The sequence below is a fragment of the Sciurus vulgaris genome (genome assembly GCF_902686455.1).
Source record: "Sciurus vulgaris genome assembly, chromosome: 8".
Classification (NCBI taxonomy): domain Eukaryota; kingdom Metazoa; phylum Chordata; class Mammalia; order Rodentia; family Sciuridae; genus Sciurus; species Sciurus vulgaris.
In genome coordinates, this window is record NC_136468.1 from 143,959,287 (window position 1) to 143,968,001 (window position 8,715).

Sequence of the window (8,715 nt, forward strand, 5' to 3'; positions counted from 1 at the left end):
TGGTGTGCCCACGAGATTTTTCCCCTGACACCCTTACCCACTGCTCAGGAGACTGGAGCGCAGGCCGGCTGCGGGTGACAGGCGAGCCCAGCTGCGGAGCCCCGCCCCCGAGACAAGCCCTCCCAAGGGAAAAAGAGAAAGTCAAGTCTAAGTAACAGCAGGTCCCTGCGGAGGGCGAGCCGGGTGCAGGGTCCTAGGGCACGTGGTGCCTCCAGGGCCTGGGCCCTGCCTCTTGTCCTGCTCTTGGCCTTGGCTGCATGCCCAGTGCTGCTGATCCGCTTCTGCACAGGCCTGGCCCACCCCTGGAATAGGTAAGCAAGGCCAGAAGCTGGCGTCGCCCCCCAGGTCCCAGGACCAGCACCCCACTCCAGCCCTGGCTGGTGCTCCAAAACCCCGATGCCACGCCCTGCTTCATGCTGCTTAGTCAGCAGGTGCGGTCCGGGCTGCTGCCTTTCTGGGGAGGGGAGCCTGGTGCCTCAGCCAGCGGGGAGTGGGTGCCTGCGGGTCTCTCTGTAAGGTCCTGATGCAGCACACTTCGGTCTCACCTCAGAGCCCCAGGGGTAGAGCCCAGCCGAGTCCCCAGGACCACCTCTACCGAACCCCTGCCAAGGACAAGACCCGGCCCCTCAGAGTGGACCCTGACTCCCCCTGCCCCTGCCCTTCACATCCGATCCCGCAGCGAGCCCACCCTGCAGAACACACCCACCACCTTCTCCTCCGCCACCACCCGGCCCACCCTGGCGAGCTCCCCTCCCAGTCCTGCTTCCACCTCCCTCCTGCTGGCCGCTCCCCACCAAGCGACCACAGCAGCGATCTATCGACAGTGTAAACTGGGCCACTTTCCTGCTTAAAACTCGCTCTGCAGATGAGGTGACACTGCGACCCCCACCTCCTTCCCTCGAATCTGTGCTGCCTCACTCCTTCTAGAAACTTAGCTCTGGATTCAAATGCTGCCGCCTCCACGCCTCCCCTGTCTCCCCGCCCGCCACTTCCAGGTCGGGGGAGTCTGCCCGCCTCCTTCCTCCGCAGCCCTTCCTGGGGTCTGACGCCTCCTTTGCCTGCGAGGCCCGACACAGGGCTCCCTGCTGCCTTCACTGCTGGTCCCCAGTGCCCAGAACCATGGTCATCCCGGGGTGGGGATGCAGGACGTGGGCAGAGGGCGGTGCTTCTCAAAGTCTGGTCCCCGGACCGCATGTCAACACCAGCTGCACACCTCTTAGGCACGTGGGTCCTTGGGACCCATCCTAGTCCCATGGAATCGGAAACCATTTCAAAGGCCCTGCGGGGGAGTCTGACCCAGGCTCCAATGTGAGACCCCCTGGCAGAGAATGATCTGTGATCTCTCCGTCCTTCCCCCTGGTGACCAATGAGCAAATAACTGGCCAGTGGGACAGGGGTTAGGGAGGTGGGGGCAGTGAGCCCCTCACCCCCATGGACTGCTGGTCTCTGCATGCCTGGGCAGCAGAGGGTGCCAAGGCTGGGAAAGGCTCGGGTCCCCTGAGCAGGTAGGCCAGGGGCTCGCCCAGGACACCGGGGCCGGGTGTTCTGAAAGTTCTACAAGATTCCAGCGCTTGATTCAGAGGTCAGGGGTCCGGTTTGTCCCCATTTCCCCGGGACCCTGGTGTCAACTTGGGAAGTCCTGCAACCTGGGTGTCCCTTCAGTCCCAAGAGGACTGGGGTACTTAGTCACCCTACCAAGAGTCCCTGCCCCCTGGGCTCTCGGGGCCCCTTCACGGTCATTTCTGGGTGGGCACCTGAAGAGGGGCTGGGGACAGGGAGGAGCTGGGAGGGAAAAGGAAGAGGGAGTAGAGGAAAGGGGGAGAGCGATGGGGGACGGGGACGGGGGAGAAATGAGACCACAGGAGGGGAAGGGGACTTTACAGGATGGGGAGGAGAGGGGGCGGGGTGAAAAGGACAGAGAGAGGGACTGGGGGGGACTCGCCACCATGACAGGGAAAGCCAGGCGGGGGCGGGGGCGGGGGAAGGGAGGATGAGGACGGACGGAGGGACGGAGCCGACCACGCAGATGCTTCCTGGCAGCGTCTTGCCCGGAAGGCCTCCCGGCAAACTTCGAGAAATCATCTCTCTTGTCAGCCCAGGACGCCGCCCGCCATGGGTGGCTGGCACGAGAACCCGCTTACATAATGTGCTCTCCGCCGAAAGCTGCTTCCATTCACAAGCCGCCGCCGGTCATTGTGTGGGTGCACAGCACAGGCAACAGGCAGGAAAGGAAGGACAAGCCACCCTGGGAAAGGACAAGCAGATGGGCCCACGCCGGGGGGCTGGGGGTGAGGGCAGGTTTGTGTGCCCCTGACCCAATAAATCCTTCGAGGGACCTCCCCGGGAGGCTGTCAGAGGAGTGTCCTTGGTGATTAACTGCAGGGGCGCAGAAGCCCGGCCTCCTGGGGCGGGTCGCGTGCTGCTGGCGGGGTGACCCCTCCTGGGTTGCCGGAGCCCCCAAGGAGGGAGTCCAGGCTGCTGGAGAGCATGCAAACTCATGTCAGCAAGACGGTTACTTCGAGGAAACCACGGTGATGCCGCAGACGGCAGCCGGGAGCCTCAGCGCTGCCACCCTCCCCACTTCCCTGACCCCAGCAGGGAGCAGAGTCGGACTAAGAGAAACCTGCCGCGTTCCCTCGAACCCCGAAGCCCCGCCAGGCCAGGGCCGACCATGGCTGTCAAGTCACTGTGCCAGCTGATAGCCCGAGTCTGGGTCCTGCCCAGCAAGACGCACCCCCCCGGGGGTCTCTGAGATTAGCCAGGAACGGGGACACCTACAAGGTCCAGAGGGGGCTGATGGCAGCAGAGGCCCCCAGACCCGCAACGCAGAGCTTCCGAGCCAAGGCTTTGTCCTCTAACAAGGTCCTAGCTGACCTGGGATGAACCATCTGATTGCAGCTGGTCAGGCTCCCCGGGCAGGGGGGCAGGAGCGTGCCTACCCCCAGCCTCTCCCCTCTCCGACCTGGAAAGCTCTACTCCTGCCACAGACAACCAGGCCTGCCTCCTTTCCAGGAAAGGACCTCACCACATCCCGCTAAAGCATAAACAACAAAGAATGGATGCGGCGATTCACCCGAAGGCATCGGCCCTTTAGCCAAGAGCAGAGCCTTAGAACAAAGAATGACACTCAATGACAGCATTTCCGTTAGTGTGGTCAGTGTTTGGGGGCACCTGGGAGGCCCCTCTTTGTACCCCTCCCTCCAAAGATCACATCTGGCAGGTGGCCACTTACTTTATCTAAGACCCCCAAAGGGATTGTGTCTTTGTGACTATTTTATTCCCGATCTAGGGTGCCAGGCATACAGTAGGTACTCAATAAATGTGCGATGCATGAAGCAGCAATGAGTGCTTGGTCGGAGGACAGGGAGGCTGCCTGTGGCCTGTAGCAGGTCCACCGGGGGAGCCGAGTCCTTCCAAACCCTCGCCAATGACTCATCATAATCAACAAACACTGGCTAAGCACCTACTGCATGCAGCCTCCACTCGACCATGGGTTGAAGGCACCCCCCCGAACTGGGCGGTCTGCTCGTCAATCATCAGAGTCTCATTCATCCAGCAAGCCACGGCTGAGCGCCTGCTGTGCGCTGCCTCGGGCCCCAAGAAGGAGGTAGCACAGTCCTGGCCCTTGGGGACCTGCCCTTGTAGCATCTCAGTATCTCCAAGAAGGGAAACCATGGCAGGATAGCGCTTCCCGGGGAGGGAGGGAGCACTCGGGTTTCCTAGAGAAAATCCCCACTCAGAGCTCGTAGGTTGAGATGATTCAGCAAAAGCCCTCCCAGGACGTGGAGGAACCTAGACTGTGCCGGAGGCAGGCTGCTCCTTCCAGATCCCTCCTCCCAAGCCCGCCACCCAGCTCAGGCTGCCTGGGGCTGGTTAGAACCTCAAGGCCTGAGGGAATGGAGGCCACGATACCCATTTCACAGATGGAGAAACTGAGGTCGTGCTACCTTAAGATAACAAACTGAAGAAACGGAGGTTCAGAGAGGCTAAGGGCTTTGCCTGCAGTCACACAGCAAGGAAGCATAGGAGTCAGAACTCGAACTCAAGTCTGGTTGCCCCCAGCAACCACACCGTAGTCCCTGGAAGTTCAGTCAACTGGGTGAGGAGGCACACAGGGGCGGGGAACGGAAAGGGGTGCTTTCGGCAGTGTCTCCTCCATCCTGGGTGGCAGCTAAATATCCTAGACTCATCGGCTCCAACCCACCACTACTGGGTCCCAGATTTATTTTTATCCCAGGTTACAGCCACAGCTCTTCACAGAAATAAACCACGCTGTTTTCTTCCTGTCGCCTTCACATCAATTCCTGACTCGTCTGCGTTTGTGACCAGCTCCCCACTCACCAGGGATAAGGAGCAGAAGGACAGGCCCATGTGACACAGTGCTTTTAATAGGAAGCCACAGGCACTCCAGGACCCACACACAGAGAGGAGGGGTGAAAGACAGGGGAAGGCCACTTCCTGTAAGCACCACATCCTGCCAAAGCCCCTCAGAGCGGCCACTCTGACCACAGGGCTCATCTTCAGACTGCACAGCCCAGATGTGTGGAGAGCAGGCAGAGACCCCAGGATCCTGACTGCTGCTGCCTCTCTCCCGCCGGGAGAGGGAGGTCCACATCTGCCCCAGCGCAGACTGGACGGCTAATGCTGACGGTCCTCCCTCCACAGTTCAGGCCAGGGAGGGAGGCGGCTGCCAGAGCCAGGAGGGAGGGGATGGACGATGCCTTGGTCTTCGTACTGGCGGGATCCTGTGTCGCCAGGCCATGACTTACTGTGTGGTCTTGGGCAAGTGGTTTTCCCTCTCTGGGCCCCCCTGAAAAGGGTTAGCGAAAACCAGAGCCAGCTCTGTGGGTACGTGCGCGCACACACATACACACGCCCACCACGCAGTCACAGAACCCCAGAGCTGGAAGGGGCCCTGGGGCCACTTAAACCAAATGCTTTATGGCAAAGAGGGGGCCCCGAGGCTCGGAGAGGGAAGACAACCACTGGACTCGGTCTTCTGATCCGAGTCAGGGCTCTTTCCAGAAGCCTCGAGTCCCCTCTCCGGGTGCACCACAATGCACCACTTTAGCGCGCCGAGGGAAGAGGCAGGGCAGCCTCCTGGCTCTTGGCCACGCCAGGGGAAGCCAGGGCAGAGATGTAGGAAAGTTCTCACATCTGGATGGCCCCAGCCTCCTCAGCCGGCAGCATGTGCTGCACTGCTGAACCAGCTGTTACAAGCCTTCAAATATTAGGGCTGGATGACCTGAGACCCCCCAAGTCTCCTTTGACAACCCACGTTCCTCCCAAACCACCGGTAACCCAGCAATGCAAGGGTCAACACTCAGCACGGCAGGGGCCCAGTCAGTGCCCAAGTCCAGTACTTTAAATATAACCTGTGGCCGGGTCTGTGGCTCCTTATTTGAGCCAAATCTCCTCACATCCCTCATCTGTACGTAAGTCTTCCAGTGGGAAAACCAAGGCAACTTCCTCCTCAAGGTCACCTAGCAAAGAATCCAGGATGAGAAGCCAGGGGTCTTGAGGACAAAAGTCTTTGGCACTAACCACCCAGCAACCCTCCCCACCTCCTATGTCCTGCCTGAACAGGCTCCTGTTCCGGGCTTCCAGTGTCTGCACTTGGCTGTGGCTGAAGAAAGTAACCGAGGGGCCCCTGCTTACAGTCCAGGCTCTCCGTTCTCTAGGGCTGGACTCTCACCTCCAAGAGCAAGTACCTCAGGAGGAAATCCTTGGGGGAACAGAAAAGACCGTGTGGCCCCTGAGATACCAGCAAAGGCACTAAAAATAGGGACATTCATTTCCAGAAAGGTAGATGTAATTAAAGCAGAAAGCAAAGAGAAATCCTCTTTTGATGGGTCATAGATTAGCTGGAAAAGCATTTTAAAATGAAATGTGAGCTTTTGGATTTGGCTACAGGGGAACCTCGTCTTCCCACCCACTAACAGGTTGGTGCGGGCTTCCCCTATCCAGATCCCACAGAAAGAAACTAGCGTGGAGGGACAGCTTGCCCTGGGACAGATCTGGAGCTCGGGGCTGGCCCTTCCCTAGAATCGCAACAGGCCGCCTTCCCTCTTCTCTGCTGTGAGAAGCTCCGGGATGGAGCCTGCCGGGCTAGTGCTGGCAGGCACCCCCGTGTCGCTTACAGGTGACACCACAACCGGATCCTCCTAGATGGCCTCCCTGTGCATTCCGTCCAAGCAAAATGTGGCTGTTCTTGACTCCCAGGTCTCCCATCTCAGACACTAGCACAGCTTGCAGAAACCACCACCAATCAATTACCCTGCTGTCCCCGAAAGGTGGTACAGCCTAAGCCCTATCCTCTGCAAGCTTCGGCCAGTGTGCCAGGCCAGGGTTCGCCTTCCAGTCTCAGGTGACCCTCTCCCAGCCGGGCCAGGCAGCTTGCCCACTAAATCAGAACACCCGGAGACCCTCATGGCAGGCTGGCCAGCCCAGGAAGGGTTAATGCACGCAGAGAACCGCAGGCTACTTTCAACAGCTTCTGCTGTGAGCGAGCAGAGGGCACGCTGGGCAGAAGCCCCTGCCTTAAGTGCTTTGCCTAAAACCTGAGCACAATCCACCCCCTCCCTGGGCACCGAGCCGAAATCTCGATTGGCTTTCTGGTGCTGCTTTGGCGACAAAACATTGCGGAACGTGGGCAAAATCAGCGCGGTCGCTCCTCAGCACCCCTTCCCTCCCAACTGCCCTTTACTCCGTGGCTCATGCACCCAACACCGCTGTTGAGATGCCCGTGCCCCTAATTATTTGTTCAATCAAGAAAAATATCCCTTACCGCGATCCCGGAGGATTGCAGGGGAGACAGGCGAGCCCGGTTCTGGCCAACCCCTCCTTCCCCACCGGCTGGGAGACGCTAAGTCCCGATGACTTGGTTTGAAAGCTCAGTGGAGGTGCCTGAAAGAAAATTGTTCTTTTGACTCTCCTGCTCTTCCCAAAATAAATCAAGCCACCAGGGCGTGCACACACACGCACGCACACATGCACACACTACCCCTAAATCAGGCAAGACCAAGACAAAAATAAATACCTGTGCGGCAAGAGGAGAAAAGTCAACCTAGTCAGCCACGGGCGAAGGGGCAGACTGGTTCCCAGCTCCAGAGCCACTCGCATGGATCAAGGTTTCCCCACGGCAGCCTCTGCTCGGCTCTGCTCTGCGCCCGTCTCCCCCTCTCCTGTCCGCGTAGGCAACTCTGGGCTGCCGGCAGCGGACGAATCAATTGCTTCCCCAGCGCCCGGTTTGGCGGTGGCTGTCACCACTACTGCAAAACCCTGTGTGAGCACGGGAGGCGAGCCGCGACTTCCCGGCGCAGGGAGCCGAGCCTGCCTCCCGCCCGTGATTTATGTCTGCGGTGCCTGGAGAAAGAGAGGTGGGAGGCGGGTGGGGAGGCTGGACGCACCAGAGATCCCAGCTGGTGGAGACGGCGAGCAGGGGTTTGGCGGTCAGCACCGCGGACAGCGCCAAGATGCGGCGGAGCAAGGGAGGGCGGGCGCCAGCCCCTAGGCAGGGGACTTAAGTTATTGGATGGTTGGAGCGGGGACGGGACTTCTCGGCCCCACGTGGTCAAGCCAGCGACAGCCTCCCTACCGCACCTCCTTCTAATATGGTCACTCACTCGGAGCCAAGGAGCCATAACTTTACAGCCCCTGCCCCACACCCCCCAGGGCTCCACCGCTCTGCGCTGTGCAGAGGGGAGTTGGATCTCAGCAGGAGGGTCTCTGCGGGGTTCCTCATCCCCCCAATCCCAAAGCTCAGCCCCACTGCCTGCCCTCACCCACACTGCCGCAGATTTCTGAATGGCACCTCAGGTTCCCTGGGATTCCGAGCAGGAGCCGTGGGGGGAACAGATGTGCAGGGAGCCGGCCGGCTTGGTTAAATAACCACTTGGCAGGTTCCAGGAGCCAGGTCCAGCCCCCAGACCATGGTGGGGAAGTCTTCCATGTTTCCTGTAAAGCCCCGCCTATAAAGCAAGGCTATGACTGCCTTCTTTTCCTAAAGACCCGAGGAGCTAGTAAAGCAACCGTGACACCCACGTGGGGCTGATCAGATTCCATGATCTATAACCTGTCCTGCAGCTCAGATGTTGCCACAGGAAGATACAGAAATGGCGGCCAACCCAGAATGGCTGTGCCAAACTTCAGCTTGTGGTTCAAGTGGGACGGAGCTAGGAGAGCTTCAGAGTTCTAAACCAGACATCTGCGCCTTGGCCAAAAACCCATCACCCAACCTTCCAGACTGGCTTCCCCAGTGAACCCACCTTGTGGATGAGGAAAGAAATTCCTCAAAGCAGGGGAAAATATACAAAGAGGGGTGGATTCTCATGACTCTGGTTCCCCAGCTAAGTTCCGACTCCTGCTAACTGCAGACAGGTGCGCGGGTAGAGGATAGAGGGGGAAAGCTCGAACAAACCAGATCTGAGCAATCCTCTGTGGTGGAGAACCCTCTCCACTGGGAACTCTCATAGAAAGTTTCCCACCCAGACAGCCCGGGGCGAGCTGCTCACTTTGTCACTTAATTCTTCCTTGAGAGCTAGGACTCAAACCATCAGGTTCTTAGAGACCACGTGGAGCTTCGTTTGAGGAGTGAGATGGTGATGATGTTGGTGGTGGTAAATTATGGTGGTGGCATTGATGATGGTGGTGTTGGTGGTCATGGTGGGCATGATTATGGGCATGGTGTTGACAGTGTTGGTGATGATGATGATC

The 8,715-nt window shown here is 59.2% G+C and overlaps 1 protein-coding gene across 1 annotated transcript in view; it reads right to left on the bottom strand.

Moving 5' to 3' along the window:
- The window catches only part of RPH3A (rabphilin 3A), an 84,475-nt gene extending 76,999 nt beyond the window's left edge, over positions 1–7,476 (bottom strand). The window contains exons 1-2 of the mRNA XM_079149663.1: positions 7,040–7,476; positions 6,788–6,906 (exon numbers count right to left, since the gene is read on the bottom strand). The gene's annotated coding sequence lies outside the window, so the exon portion shown is untranslated. The remainder of the gene's footprint in view (positions 1–6,787; positions 6,907–7,039) is intronic.
- Positions 7,477–8,715: the final 1,239 nt, after the last annotated feature.